Here is a 15,554-nt window from a genome sequence, read left to right as displayed (position 1 = left end):
CAGCAGCAGATCTGATAAGCATTTCATCCCTTCCTTTGCTTCATCTGAAACCACTGATAAAAATGCCAGCAGAGCAGAGAGGGCTGCAAGTGAGCCCTGCACGTGGCACTCAGCACTCTGGCCCCATGTGGCAGTCGTGCAGCAGTTTAACAGATGAGGCCTCCATACCAGGCTTTGCGTGCTGTGCCCTGAGTACACACAGGGAGACGGACGGCAGCAAGTTAAAGAGGGTTCTGCTGTGGTGGGTGCTCTAGTTCACATGCCTTTGTCTCACAACTGGGACTGCTTCTGTCTGGTGTACGGTGGTTAAAAACGCAGGCTTGGGGATCAGCTTCCTGGATTTGAATCCCGGCTCTGCCACTTCATCAAACTATGTACAGTCTTTGTGTTTCAGTTTCCTACTGTAGAAAGAGGGGATAAGAAGAGCCTCTTCCTCACAGTGTTATTGCGTGATTAAATGAGTTAGTGCAAGCAAAGCTCTTAAAACAGTGCCTGGAACGTAGTAAGTGCTCCAAACATGCCGGTTATCATTAGTTCTTATTATTAATTATAATTTTTTCCTCCTGGACAAGACGTGCTTGGTCTTGCTTTGGGGCCTTGGCTCCCTCAGTTCTGCTCTTAGTTTGTGGAAATTCTTTGGAGTGCAAACTAAGCCCCTCTCCTTGATTTTTTAGGTTCTCAGCTGCTTGTTTGGCATTTAGTTTCCTATGCTGGAGGAAAGGACCATAGTGAAGAACTTGAATAATAGTTGGGCTTTATCTTAGCTGTGCTGCCTGGTGGAGAGACCTAGGACAGGCCGCTCATCTGCAAAATGGGGATAATCACAGCTGCCACATAGGACTATAGGCTAAGGGAGACAAAGGAGGTGAAAGCTTCTGCACATAATAGGCCTTTACCTTCGTTTTGACTTTCAGTAAAACCCACGAAATACATAACACTTGCTTTTTCCCCCTGGCTCTGCTTTATTTAGTATCTAACAAAGGAGGGCAGGCTCATTACTCCTTGTACTTCTGGAGGCCCTGGCCTTGTCCCAGGAGCCCTCAGTTTCTTCATCTGTGGAATGGACCCCCATCTTCTCCCCGCTGCTATCTTGCTGAACTTGCGTTAATTCCTCCCTCCCCAAACCTCAGTCTATACTCCAAGTAGGACCTGAAGGAGCGCCTATAAGGGCTAGAGGTTATAACCCTAATTTAGAAAAGCTCCTTACTCTGGTCGTGCCAGAGCCTGTGGAGGGTGAGCGTTGGGGTCAGGGGCCAGGTCTTGGGAGGGCCCCAGAGAGTCCAGAGGTAATGCCACCTGGGAGAGGGCTGGAAGGCGCTGCGCGATCTTCCGCAAGCTCCGGCGGCGGGAACAATGGACGGGTGGTGGGGAGGCTGGTGGGCGTCGGCCAGGTCCCGGCTGGAGGTAGAGGAGGCCGGCGAGCGGGACGCCGGGCCGTGGGGTTAGCCCGGGGCACCGGGCCGGGAGCCGAGGCGTCTTAGCTACGGAAAACCCAGGCCGGCGCTGCCGGGGCCCAGGGAGGAGGTGGGGGCGGGGCGCGAGCCCACCGGGCCGGGACGGGGAGGGCGAAGAGGCCCGGGTGGGGTCGGTCTCCTCTCCGTCGCCCCGCCGCTCGGCCCCGGCCTCTGAGCTCCGCGGCGGCTCAGGTAGACGCCGGGCGCAGGGCCCACGTGGGGAAGCGGGCGGCGGGCTACGGGCGCCAGGAGGGCTCGCGGGGCTCAGCCCCCTCCCCTCCCCTCCCCTCCCCGGGGGCCGGCGCGGCTCCTCCCGACGCGCGGCCCCGGCTCCGGCGGCTGCGGCGCTCCCCGGCTGCTCGCCGTTCGGCGCCGCTGCTCGCTAGCTCGCGGGCGGCTGCTGGGGAGGCCGGGATCACCGCCGCCTCCTCGGGGGCAGCCGGCCGGGGCGGGGCGGAGGGGGAGCCGGGGTGTGGGGGGAGGGCGGGGAGGGGGCTGGGCGCCGTGGGAGGGAGAGAGCGAGCGAGCGAGCGAGCGAGCGGGGCATTTCTGCGCAGCTCGAGTGCGCCTCGGAGCCCGCCCGGGCGGCCGCCGGACGCACGGACTGAGGACAGACAGCGCCCGGAAGCCGCGCCGCCCCTGCCAGGTTAGCCGCCCGCGCCACCGTCGTCCGGGCCCCGGGGACCCCGCCGCGTCTGCTCTCGTGTGTGTCTGTGTGTGGCGAGGGCTCCGGGCTCGGTCTCCCGTCCTCGAGCACTGACAGGCCGGCTCCAGGGGGCTGGACACCCGCGGGGCGGGGGGCGGGCGTCCCAGCCAGGAGCCCCGGGCCTCGGTCCGTGAGTCTCAGTACTGGCGCCGGTATGTGTGGCGGGGTCCACATCTCCGGGTGTTGGGTGTGAGCGCGCGTGTGCCCGTGGGTCTGGGCAAGTGGTTGCTGTGTGTGTGCGCGCGTGCGTGTGCTCGGGGTGTGCATCTGCGTGGGGGGGGGGGGTGTGCGCTGTATGTCTCCGCGTGTCTGGACTGGATGGCGTGTGTGTATCTGGGTGAGGGTGTGTGTGTCTGCGTGTGTCCGTGAATGTGTCTATTAGAGGGTGTGTCCCAATATGTAGCTGAGTGTGTGTACATCTGGATGAGGGTGTGTGCCAGTGGCCTCGCTTGTGGCTGGACCCCGTGGCTGTGTGTGTGTGTGTGTGTGTGTGTGTGTCGCCGTGTGAGCGCCAGTGTGACTCCCCGGGTGTGCGCGTGTGAGGGCGGGTGTGCACCCGCGTAGCCCCCGTGTGCGTGTGCGCGGCTTTGTCTCCGCACTGCCGGGAGGAAGGGGTGGGGGGGGGGCGGCGGCCGACGCGCTCTAGTCCCCGGGAGCCAGCCACTTGGCCGGGGCGGTGGGTGGCGGCGGCGGCGGGAGTGTCCCCGCCGGGCGGAGACTCTCTGCCGGCAGGTGGGCGGCCACACCCCAGGGGCCAGAAAGAGCTGGGCTGACGGCGGAGCCCGCGCACCCGGGCGAGCTGGAGCGGAGGGCGTGTCCTGCCCGAAGCCCGGGTGTGTGTTTGTGTGTGCGCGCGCGTGTGCGTGTGTGTGTGCGTATGTGTGTGTGTCGGTGTGTGTGTGGGGGGGGGTGGTGGCAGCAACAGCGGTCCTCAGGCTGGTGACCAAGTCGGTTCCAGGATCCATTTCCTGTGGCGGCCTGGGGACAGTGGCCCAGAGTCCGACGGGGCCTGATCGGGTCAGCCACACTCCCACCCTCACCCTTACAGCTCTCAGGGGTAGAGCTGCACCTTAGGTGCCCTGAAAGGAGGGAAAACCGCTCTCTTAAAGGGCCAGAGCCCATATGGGAATACGACCCCCTGCCCCTCAGGAGACCTTTACTCTGAGAGTGGTCTCTGGGTGTGTCTGTACCCCTTTCCCCACGTACTGGTGTAGCACATGCATGTCTAGATTTGTAGTCTGTCTGCATGTGTGTCTCTCTGTGTTTTTCTTCTGCATTTGGGTGCCTAGGTATGTTTTATCAGTGAACAATGAAAAATGTATCTTGATGTACATGTGTATGTGTTTTTATAAGTTCTGGTATATTTGTTTTTATGTACATGTATAGCTGTTTGTATATTAGTGAGTCTATGCGTGTGGGTTTGCAAGAGACATGCCATTTTGCTGCCAGCTAGGATAGGATAGAAAAATTCTGTCCAGGGCCACTCTAATATAGAAAAACTGGGTGAAAAGCTGGTTTAGAAATTTAAAACCCCTGGTTTTGTGGGTTTCAGATGCTGGTACTGAAATGTGGGTAGATTGGGGGTAGCCTGGATACAAGGATAGAGGGAAGCTGAGACTCTTATGGAAGAAAGGATTTGTTCCGGAGGAAGGACATCCAAGTGCAAGAATTCTTCCTCCACTTCCAGTTTTTCTTCCCTGTTACTTCACCTCCCCTCTCCGCTGCTCTGCTTGCCAGGATAAAGTGCACAGGATTTGGAGTGTAAAAGGGAGGGAGCTGAGAGTGTAAAAGGAAGGAGGGTGGATGGGTGATAGGATTGGGGGCCAAGAGCAGATTTCTGCAATTCTTAAAATGTTTCTGGCAGCAGAATCTGGGGAAAGCTGAGCTTGCTGTCCCCTTTCCTGGGGCAGGAAAGACTCTGGCTTGGAGCTCAGGAGCCCTGGAGTCTGGTCCAGGGGTCTTCTTTGGACTTTGGTCAAACCCTTTTGTGTTTATCTGTTCACTCAGCACATTTGTATTGCACTTCTCTTATGTAAGCGTCTAAACCCCCTAAGCCTCAGTTTCCCTGGCTGAGCAGGTAGTAAGATAAATTCTGGGACTCAGAGCTCCCTTAGGTGTCTCAGAGTGATGGAATTTGTCTCATTGCTACCCAGATTTAGAAATCTACCTTTCTAGCCCCCAAGGATCCTGGCTGTGGTCCCCACTCACTATGCCCCTTTGCCCCCATATCCTTTAGAGCAGTAGCTCTCAAAGTATGGTCACTCCACTAGCAGCAGCAGGGTCACCTGGGATCTTGTTAGAAATGCAAATCTGGGGGGCTCCCATCGGACAAACTGAATAACTCAAGGAGCCCAGCAGTCTATGTTTTCACAAACACAGGTGATTGTCTTGCCCTAGAACTTAAGAGAGGTACAGAGAGGCAACTGGAACCTCCTATAGGTTGAAACACCGGGAAAGCATCCCTTGTCTTCTCCCACATCCGTACTGAAGTGGCCCCGCAGCCCTAGCCTGGCAGGTGGGGGTTCTGGTTTCAAGTCCCAGGTCTTCCCTGAGATCTTGGACAAATTACCCCTTCACCGAATAATGTAATAACTTGTTGTCTGCTCTGGGCTTGGCTTTGAACAAGGGGTGTCATTGCTCTGCTCAGTTCTCCGCTCCTTACCTTGACCTCTAAGACCTTCAGGATCAAGTCCCTGCCCACCTCTCTGGAAACCAGCTACTCTAGCCTTCTTTTAGTTCATCTAGGCACCATGAGCTCTCTGGCCTCTGGGATTTTGCACATTCTGTTCCTTCTGTCTAGCATACTCTTCCCTTGATTCTTACCTTGTTGAACTCCCATTCTTCAGATTTCAGCCCAAGAGTGATTTTCTCAGGGGGGCTTCTGCCAACTCCCTGGAATGTCAGTTTTTCTTGTTACACGTTCTTAGAGCTCCCTGTAGTTCATAGTGTTCATGAGAGTTTGTAATTATACATAAACTTGCTAGTTGTTGGTCTCCCCTCACTAAGGTGCAAATGTCACCTGGGTAGAAATTTGCTTGTCATTCTTCCCAGTGTCCCCACACAGTGCCCAGCTTATGATTGGTATTTGACAAATTTGTTGAAGTGGATGACTTTATATAATGGGTGATGGTACTAAGTGATTCCCAAAGTGTCCCCTCAAGCCCTGACATTGTAATATCTAAGCAGGCCTCAGGCTTCTTAGAGGTAGATTTATCTGTCTTTTTTACTACTATATCTCCTGGCCATAGATGGACGCCAGCTACGTGCTTGGGCCCATCCATGCTGGACTCTGCTCTAGGGGAGGCAGGAGAAAGCTCTCCAAGGAAATACAGCCTTGCTAGTGTCTGTGTCCTCCTGGAATAGGGTTCTGTAGAATGAGAAGAGGAAGAGCATTGAATAAGGAATCTAAAGATCTGGGTCCATGCCTTGTATGCGGGCAAGTCACTTTTCCTTTTTTGTTTGTTTGTTTCCTTTTCTGTAAAATGACGGTATTAGGATGGATGGTGTACCTAATATTGGTTACAAGCACTGGCTCGAGAGTCATTCAGGCTTGGCCACATACCAGTTGGGTAGACTTGGGCAAGGCACTTCATTTCTTCCTTCATTTCCTAAAACAGAACCAATAATAGTATCTGTTCCATACGGTTGTGTGGTAACGTACATGGGATGCTGTACATAGTTCTGAGCTGGTAGTAAACACTTGGTAAGTATTAGCAATTGTTACTATTCAATTCAACACTTTTTAAAAATGTTTTTATTTATTTTTGAGAGAGAGAGAGAGAGAGAGAGAGAGCACGAGCTGGGGAGGGGCAGAGAGAGAGGGAGACACAGAATCTGAAGCAAGTTCCAGGCTCTGAGCTGTCAGCACAGAGCCCAACCTGGGGCTCGAACTTGTGAACCATGAATCGTGACCACGTGAGATGGACGCTCAACTGACTGAGCCACCCAGGCACCCCAGTTCAACATTCTTGAATGCCTTTGTGCTGGGCCCTAGGGCTTCAGGAACGGAGATGAATCCAGCAGTCCTCACAGGCGGGGTAAATGGGCAGACGTGTAAAGATGTACAGTGTACAAGGTATCAGGGTGAGGTTGTTCACTAAGGAAAAGTCTTCACAAAGAAGAGAGGTGGTGTTTGGGCTGGATTTATCTTCCAAGTAGTTAGAGCAGCATGTGCAAAGGCACCAGGGCTTGTTAGGGGGAACTCCAAATAGTTCCATCTGTTGGAGCAGATGGTGGTGAGTGGTGGGGACAGGTGGGGCACGACCGGCCTGGAGTAAGCCCGGAGAGGAAGTCTGGGGTCCGATCTGGCTCAGGCTGAAGAGCTGGAGTTCTACAGGTGGTAGGGAGCTAGGGAAGAGGATTAAGCTAGCCTCTGAAAGAATCAGATTTGCATTTCAAAAACACAGCTCTCCAGGTGGTGGTAGAGGGTGGGCCAGATAGAGGGCCAGGTGGGGGCAGGAGTGCTGTTGACCTGGAGACTGGTCTCAGAGGATGCTTGTTTGCGTAATAGAAGGTCCCTGTGGGGTGGATAGAGACCTAGGGTGGGAAGGAGCACAGGTGGTGGACTTCAGGCCAGCTTGGGTCAGGGAGGTGAAGGAGAGGCAAGACTGACCTCTCACAGGCCTTCACACCCCTTAACCTCCAAGGCTGCCTAGTGAGTAGGAATCTGAAAATAAGAGTCCCAGGTCTGCTGCTCAGTGGATTCACAGTATATTAATTTCCTAGGGCTGCTCAATGAAGTACCACAATCTGGGTGGCTTAAAAAAACAGACATTTATTCTCTCACAGTTCTGGAGAAGGAAGTCAGAAATCAAGGTGTCAGCAAGGTTCCTTCTGAAGATTCTGTGGGGGGAGTCTCTCTCGAGCCTCTCTCCTAGCTTCTGGTGGTTGCCTTGGTGTTCCTTGGCCCTCAACTCCCTCTGCCTCTGTTGTCACATGGTTTTCTCCCCTTTCTCCCTGTGTCTGTGTCACCTCCTCTTTTTTTTTTTAATTTTTTTTCAACGTTTATTTATTTTTGGGACAGAGCGAGACAGAGCACGAACGGGGGAGGGGCAGAGAGAGAGGGAGACACAGAATCGGAAACAGGCTCCAGGCTCCAAGCCATCAGCCCAGAGCCTGACGCGGGGCTCGAACTCACGGACCGCGAGATTGTGACCTGGCTGAAGTCGGACGCTTAACCGACTGCACCACCCAGGCGCCCCTCACCTCCTCTTTTTAAAAGGACACCAGTCATATTGGATTTAGAATCCACCTTAATCCAGTATGACCTCATTTTATTTTAACTAATTACATCTGCAAAGACTATTTCCAAATAAGGTCACATTCTGAAGTTCTGGGTAGACATGAACCTGGGGGACACTATTCAACCCAGTACATACAGGAAGATGGAAAAGAGTGCAAATCCTGGAGCCCCACAAACCCGGTGCAAATCCAAGCTTTGCAAGGGAGCATGAGCTTTTGAGCAAATCAATTACTTTTCCTCAGCCTCAGTTTCGTCTCCTGTGAAATGGAGACGGTAGCCCCTGCAATGGCATGCTGTGCTGTGGAGGTCAGCCCTGGTCTGCATAGCGGGTGTGAGTAAGCCTGGTGAGGTGGCACACAGTAGGAGCCCGGTAATGATTACTTCCTCTTTGGCACCCCCTGCCCCGCACTTAGTAGCTGGGACGCATCACTTAAATCTTGCTGCACTTCCTCATCTGCCTAATATGAATTAGCATCATCCAGCTCTACTTACCTCACCAGATTGTGAATCCCAGGGGAAAATGAGAAAGCTCTTTGTAAATTGCTTAAGAGTCTGCTGCTGGGATTTTCAATTATAATCATCATCATCATAATAACCCTCGGCCATCGCCACGTCCACTGCATTCTCAGCGGGGCCCTGCCCAGCCCACTCCTCTCCTGAGGCAAGTCTTCTTTGCCCCTGTGTGCCCCGAGATCTCCTACAAAGCATAGCCACTGTCAGGAGAACCTTAGAGATGGTCCTTACCCTCCATTGCCCTCATTAGCCAGAGAAGGGAAACACACTCTGCGAGAAAGTGACATCCCGAAGGTCACACAGCTGGTCAGTGGCAATTGGAACACCTTGTCTGTGGCTTCTTTTGAGGGTCTGAACAGTGGTTTTCCCCTATTGCAATGTTGGCCAAGGAGCAGGATCGTGGGGCCGGTGGAAGCCTTCAGAGGGTACTGTGCAGCACAGAGATGGGGAGCCAATGGGAAGAGTGCTGCTGAACCAGGGTCAGAATCCCAAGCAAGGGGGTCCCTGAGTCCCTTGAGTGAGCAGGCAGTGCCTGTGCAGGCTGAATGGGCAGGTTGTTTGTTCTCAGCCTGGCTTGGCCATCTCTGCCTGCTCCAGCGGGAAGAAGCCACCACAGGCGGGCAGTGGCAACGTGGGGAGCCAGAACCTGGAGGTAACCCAAGCTTCAATGTCCCTATTGACACCCAAGGTTGTGCTTCTCAGCAGGCTGTGTCACTCTAAGCCTTGCCTTGGCGGGCGTAGGGAAGGCTCTGGAAAGGAGAGAAGGCTTATCCTGCCTTGACAATTGCCCTGAAGTCCTCTTCCTTTTCCCTCAGCTGGAGGAGCCAGACCCCTCTTCACCCCTTGATTTTCCTTACCTCCCTCCCTCCTCTTAGTTTTCTCTTCACTCCCTTGTCCTGCCTTCCCCTCTTCATCTCCCCATCTTCTCTCCAGATTGGAAATCTAAAGATAAAGTCTCCAGACCCAGTTCGAGTGGGTGGTTCTGGGGTTGCTTGGGGCCACTTATGAATCAGAAAGCCTAGAGTCTTCCTCGTCAGAGGCCCACTCTGGTGACTGATAAACAGCTGCTTACGTTATTGGCTTACCATGTGCCAGGCCCCATGCTAAGCGCTTTACATGCCTTATGTCTTTTAATCCTTGCAGCTACCCAGCAAGGCAGAGATTAGATCCCCATTTTATTAAAGGAGGCTAAATAACTTACCCAAGGCCTACTCAGCCCTCCACCAGCAAGTGGCACACTGGGATTTAAACATAGATCTATCGAAAGCCCATGGGTACTCTTGATTCTTTCCTATACTGCCCCGGATGGGACATTCAAGAGTGTTCAGGGGTTCACAGAAGGATGTGCACTCACTCAAATTCAGAAAGCAGATTCTCAGCTCAGAGAGCGGGGTCTCCAATCCAGCTCACCTGCTTCCCAGCCTGTGCTGTCACCTCACTCAGGGATTGGCCTTCCTACAGTGTTGGCCCCAGGGCTGGCCACAGCTCTGAGCCCATCTGGGTCTAGGCAGCAGCCCACCTGCGTCACGGACAGGTGACAGGGCAGGTCTGAGGGTATTTGGCTTTTCCCCTAGATATTGTTTGGTCATTGGTCACCTTAGTTTTTCACAGATTATCCTGAGTCTTCTAGTTAAATAAGCTTGTCATTTACAAAGCATGATAGCTTTATCTCTTTGGGAGGGCACTTGGGGGCTTGGAGATCTTCTATCAGGCTCAGTGATGGGGAGGGGAGGGAAGCAGGGGAGCAGAGGCTAGAACCAGGGAACTTACGTTTAGGAGGACACTCATGCTAGAAAGGAAAAGGAAGGAAGCCAGAGCTGGCTAAGGGCCAGAGAAAGTCCAGAGAGAAGAAAGGAATCTGCAGGCTGGAGCTGATAGGGAACCTGTCACTCCAAGTTCAACCCTGGAGTTCAGACTCCCTCACAGGCAGGGCTGCTAATCTCAGAATGTCACTTCTAAATCTGGGGAGCTTCTTCAGTCAGCTTTCTGGGACTCCTTCCACCCCCATCGAGACCATGACCATGGTCAGCTTGAGCAGGTGATTCAACCAGAAGGAACTTTGGTTAATGAGCAGTGGCTTTAAGCCTTCAAGACACAGAGCCCTCTCTTCATAGGCAAGGAAACAGAAGTTCAATATGTGACATAGCTAAAAGGAGAGTGGTTCAGCATCTCACCCCTTACTCCCTCCTCTGAGGGTTCTTTAAGGCAGGCCGCCTCAAAATTTGCTCCTCCAAAAGTAGCAAAGGGGAACTTGCTAAAAATAGACTCTTTTCTAAGACTCATCTAGAGATTCAAACTCACCTGGGAGGGTGGGATCCATGGTGGGGCCTTGGAATCAGCCTGTTTTAACAGATTCCTTGTCAAGGTAACTGTGACACCAAGGGTTCTCAGATCACCCTTGGAGAATGTTGATGTCAAATGTTCATGAACTTCTGAAATGGCATGAATAATTTTGAGAGTGTGCCTTGATCTTGGGAAAGGATCCATGGGCACTATCAGAGTCTTTGAATCACGACCCATCTTTAGGGTTGTTTTATAAGAGTGGGAGCCTAATGACTGGAAAAGGGTCACTGGGGAGCTAACAGCAGAATCATGCATTGAAGGCAGATCTCTCCTGACTCTCAGCACATTGCTGGTTTTGTTTTAAGTGAAGATGCTGAGGGACTGTAGGCCAGTTCCTTCCCCTACCTGGGTGTCAGTTTTTCCAGCTATAAAATGGGGGTTGGACAGGATAAGCCCAAATTCCCATGTAACTTTGCTCAGTGGCTCTAGAAGCCAGGTTTCCTGCTGCCCAGTTCACATTCTTTGCCCTTTTCCTTGCTGTCTCCTCAGCTTCCCCCACTTTGAAGGGAGTGCCCCTCCTTTAGCATCTCTCATCTTCAAAGATTCCATCCAGAGCCTGGATTCTAATCCCTTGAGTCCCTCCAGTCAAACCACATGCCCAGGTGCCCAGCTATTTCTCTCTTTCTGTGCCCATTCACAGTAAGTGATCCAGATGCCTGTGAGTCTAGGGATGCTCAAGGTGGCACCTCTTTAGGGCTGGACACTGGGGCCAGTGTCAGGGAGAGGGGCTTGGAGAATGTGTTTCCTTTGGCTCCTGGGACATGCCCAGCCCCTACCTGCGTCTTTGTCCCAGGTCCCTGGGTTCTTCCTGTCAAGAATGCCATCCCCCCTTCTTTAATCACTGTTGAAATCCTGTCTACCTTTTTAAGGCTCAGCTCAGATGCGAACCTCTCTCTCACAAAGCCTGTGGACCCTCCCACCCTTACTCCTGTAATGAAAATCTCTTTGCTCTGCATTCCCTTAGCGCCTTGTCTGTTCCCCTCTGGGGACGACTTCTCCCTGGTCTTAGCTTTACCGTGGGACATGGGCTTGCCTCTCTTGCAGGATTGTGAGCACTAGGATGTCTCATGTATCATTCTTTGCTCCCCAGCACCTAGCATAAGGCTTTGCACAGAGCAGGTGCTTAATAGAAGGTTATTGAGTTTTATTTGCAAAATCTGCCTCTGACCTTGGGCTGGGCTGGGTTCTCTAGAGGCCCCATGGCCCCATCCCTGGTACAATTTCACACACGTCCCCTTTTTTCTTTGTGGATTGGAGGGAGGCCAAGTAGGGCAGTGGGTAAGAACTTCAACTCCAGTCTTGACTCTGCCATTTCTTGGCTGTGTGACCTTGGATAAGTCACTTCACCTCTCTAAGCCTCAGTTTTCTCAGCTTAAACCAAAGGGCTAAAGATAACAAGTCTGTTGGGGGTTTGGGAGGATTAACTGAAATGATATGTGTAAAATGCTGAGATCTGAGCATTGTACAGAATAAATGGTCAATATATGATTATAATTCATTATTTCTCAGTTAATGGTTATTATCATTGTTGTTTTGGCAGACACCTATTATGGTTGGAGCATCATATACTGGGGGGAGAGAGTGAGACACAGAAAAATCATTCCAAGAGCCTCTTGGTCTCCATGGTTCTAAGGTCAAGTAGGGGCAGTAAGAGTCTTCAAGGAGTAGCATCTGGAAGAAATATTGCAGACTGAGCTGAAGAGGGAGAGATCAGGGTGGACTTCATAATCGGCGTAGACAGGTATTCCCTGTGGAGATAAAGGAGAGGAGCTCCAGGCTGGAGATGAGAAAGTGGGGGCACACACTTGAAGAGTTGCCCGAAGGACACAGGAAAGAACAGAGTGGAAGCAGAGGCAGCCCCAGAATCTCCACATAGAAGGGGCTTAGGGAGGGGCGGCATCAAGCTTTGTTTTGCCAAGAAGAATTTGGGGGCTTGATGGCTCACAATGCCACTATGGAGAACGAGAGAGAAATGACTAGAAGAGTAGGGCTTTGTTGTGGGGGTATTGGCGGGGGGGAGCTTTGTCTATCTGGGCTTGAGCTGAGGACGGTCAGGGGTGGGCTGTGGTCCCAGGCCTCTGCAGGCCTGCCTTGGAGTCTGTCTCGTAATAACAGGGCCGCCTGTCTACCTGGTGGAGGTAGAGATCCAAACTCTGGTCTATCTGAAGGTAAAGCACAAACTGATCCCAGAAGTGTCAGAATCTCTAACAATCAGAGCTGGCTAGCAGGAGAAGCCATCTCTTGATCCACCCTCCTCATCCCCACATACACAGATGGGAAGCAGAGGCCCAGAAGGGGGAGCCCCCGCCCAAGAACTGGTCAGTTCACTGGCCACGGTGAGTTCAGTGCCAGCCCCAGGTGGGCTGTGGACCTAGGCCTGCTCTGGGGTTGGGGGAAGAGGGTGAGGAGGGAGACAAAGAACCCGAGGAAGGGTGTAAATGACAAGCAAATGCCATATTGGTAGCAATCTGTTGCCAGGGTGTGTGTGTGATCCTAGGCGAGTGGGATGTGAGTGGGCTGGAGCGTCATTATTCTGGGCTTTCCTTCCCGGAAAGGAAAAAGGACCACATAGGTGGGAGTCAGGGGAATATTGGGGGGTGGAGGAATTCAGGAGGTGGTCTAAGAAGAGAAAAGGCTGTTGCCAAGCAGCAGGAGACACGATTGTATTACAGTGGCACAGAGCACCCCATCATCTGTGGGCATGGCCCTATACAGCCCTATATGTGATACTCTGCCAGTATCACCCCCATTTTATGGGGGAAGAAGTAAGGCCTCCAAAGGTCACAGGTAGGAAGAACAGGGCCAAGGACGGGGGACATTCCTTCAAAGCCACACCCGTGGCATGCCCTAGGTGGCTGTGGTCCCAGTCCTCAGTCCACCTGGGTCTCAGTGAGGACCTGGGGTCAAAGGGGTCAGGGAGGTGCCAGCCCAGGGCAAGCCACTTTTTGTCTCCTGTATTTCTCCATCAGTCTGCCCATCTATCTGGCCTGTTTTAGTCTAGTTCACCCTGCTCCTTTGCTTGTTAATTAAAAATATTTAGTGAGCACCTACTATATACCAGGTCACTGCCCCTGACCCTATGGAACTTCTGCCTTGGTGTGAAGGCTGTCCCACATTGGTAGGATGGGATGGGAAGGAGGAAGTGAGGGGGTTCACTAACCACTCCTTTCTCCCTTCACGCCTACCCCTTCCTTTTCTCTCCCCTTCCAAGTCTCATTAGCCCCAGAAGGGACTTTTTTGCCTGATCTTCCCCCTGCTGAAATGGAAAAGAATCAAAGTTAATGGTTAAATGTAATAATAGCCACTGAGACTTTCACCCTGTGGGGCCGGTGGGAGGGGGCTGAACGCTAGCTGTGTGCCCCTGGAGAGGGGCGGAGACCACCAGGGTTTTCTGGCCTGTACCTGCCACCTTTTCCCTGACTCTGGAATCTGCCTCCAGGGTCTGTTCCTCCCTCCTCTCCTTCCAGGGGGCAGGCTGCTTCTTGGACCCTTTCCCTGGACTCCAGCTGAGGTGACCCTGGGAGGTGAGTAATGGCTCTGGCCAGGATCCTAGAGCCTCTGAATGAGTGCTCTTGGGGGAGGTGCAAGACAGGGCATGGCGCCTACCTCCGGGGACCTACCCAGAGAGCTGGCAGCCAGTGGACCTTTGCTGATTTTGCCTCCTGCCTTGTAGGGGTGGGAGGTGGTAGGGATGGCGTCACAAGTGGCCTAAGATCTGTGTACAGGATTGCTACCTAAGGCGGGCCACGCCGTGCCTTTCTCCTGCTCTCCTTCCCTTTTATCCTCTTCATCAGGTGTCCTGTTCTGGGTTATGCTCTGCTGCTGGACTAGGGGATAGGGTTCATGAGAATAGTGACAAAGGCTTATTTCTTTCTCTAGAAGACTGAACCCCAGACCTGTCCCCTGTCAAGTTTTAGGGACAGAGCTCAGGCTTCCAAGTCAGACAGGCCTGGGGTCTAAGCTGGGTGACCTTGGGAGGTGGCCCACCTCTCTGAGCCACACTGTCATTCTCTGAACACTATCACTGTGAAGGTAACAGGCACCGGAGGTGGATATTAATATTAGGCTCAGTAGGCGTTCACTGAATGAGTAGACACCATTCTCTTCACATTCAACTGACTTTGGGAGGCCTAGCTCTGGCTGTGGGCCATGGAGGCCACCATCCCTGCCATCTAGGACTTGATTGTCTAGAGATACAGTACATACAGTGGCCACTTGGTCACATGTGGCTACAGAGCACTTGAAATGTGGCTAGTGCTACTGAGGAACTGAATTTTTAATCTTATTTGGTTTGAGTTACTTTAAAATTAAAAAAAAAACCTTTTTAATGTTTATTTATTTTTGAGAGAGAGAGAGAGAGAGAGAGAGAGAGAGAGAGAGAGAGAGAAAGAACAAGTAGGGGAGGGGCAGAGAAAGAGGGAGACACAGAATCAAAGCAGGCTCCAAGCTCAGAGCTGTCAGCACAGAGCCCGATGTGGGGCTTGAACCCATGAGCCATGAGATTATGACCTGAGCCGAAGTCAGATGTTTAACCAACTAAGCCACCCAGGCACCCCTGAATTAATTTAAAATGTAAAAAGCATACTCCAGGGCACCTGGGTGGCTCAGCTGGTTAAACCTCTGACTCTTGATTTTGGCCCAGGTCATGATCTCATGGTTCTTGAAATCAAGCCCTGTGTCACGCTCTGTGCTGCTTGGGATTCTCTCCCTCTCTCTCTGCCTCTTTCCCCCCATGCAGTCTCTCTCTCAAAATAAACACATAAACATTAAAAAATAGTTCTCATCACAAGAAAAAAGAAATAAAAAAAACAAGAATACTCCATTCAGTTATCAAAAAACTTCTACAAAAATTAGATTATTAGATTTGTGAATTTACTTTCAGTTGTAAAGGCTAAGGGAATCTAAGTATCCTCTGAAAATTTAGCATCAGAATTGGGATGTGCTCTAAATGTAAGATACACGCCAGATTTGGAAGCCTTAGTATGAAAAAAAGAATGTAAAATATCTCAATATTTTGTATATTGATTACATGTTGAAATGGATATATTGGGCTAAAGAAATATACTGTTAAAATTAATTTCACCCATTATTTGGTACTTCTTAAAATGCAGCTCCTGAAGATTTTATTTTTTTTAACATTTATTTACTTTTGAGAGAGACCATGAGAGAGCGTGTGTGCGTGTGTACACGAGCGAGGTAGGGGTAGAGAGAAAGAGAGACAGAGGATCCGAAGTGGGTTCTGTGCCGAGAGCAGAGCCCGATGTGGGGCTTGAACTCATGAGGAACTTGAACTCAT

At 52.0% G+C, this 15,554-nt stretch overlaps 1 protein-coding gene across 3 annotated transcripts in view; it reads left to right on the top strand.

Annotated features, from left to right (window-relative positions):
- The first annotated feature begins 1,972 nt into the window (after positions 1–1,972).
- EPB41L1 (erythrocyte membrane protein band 4.1 like 1) overlaps positions 1,973–15,554 on the top strand; it is a 127,640-nt gene continuing 114,058 nt past the window's right edge. For all 3 annotated transcript variants that reach the window (XM_043602487.1, XM_043602485.1, XM_043602483.1), the window contains exon 1: positions 1,973–2,100. The gene's annotated coding sequence lies outside the window, so the exon portion shown is untranslated. The remainder of the gene's footprint in view (positions 2,101–15,554) is intronic.

Source organism: Prionailurus bengalensis, chromosome A3 (assembly GCF_016509475.1).
Source record: "Prionailurus bengalensis isolate Pbe53 chromosome A3, Fcat_Pben_1.1_paternal_pri, whole genome shotgun sequence".
Taxonomy (NCBI): Eukaryota; Metazoa; Chordata; class Mammalia; order Carnivora; family Felidae; genus Prionailurus; species Prionailurus bengalensis.
This window is presented reverse-complemented; position numbering and strand designations above follow the sequence as displayed.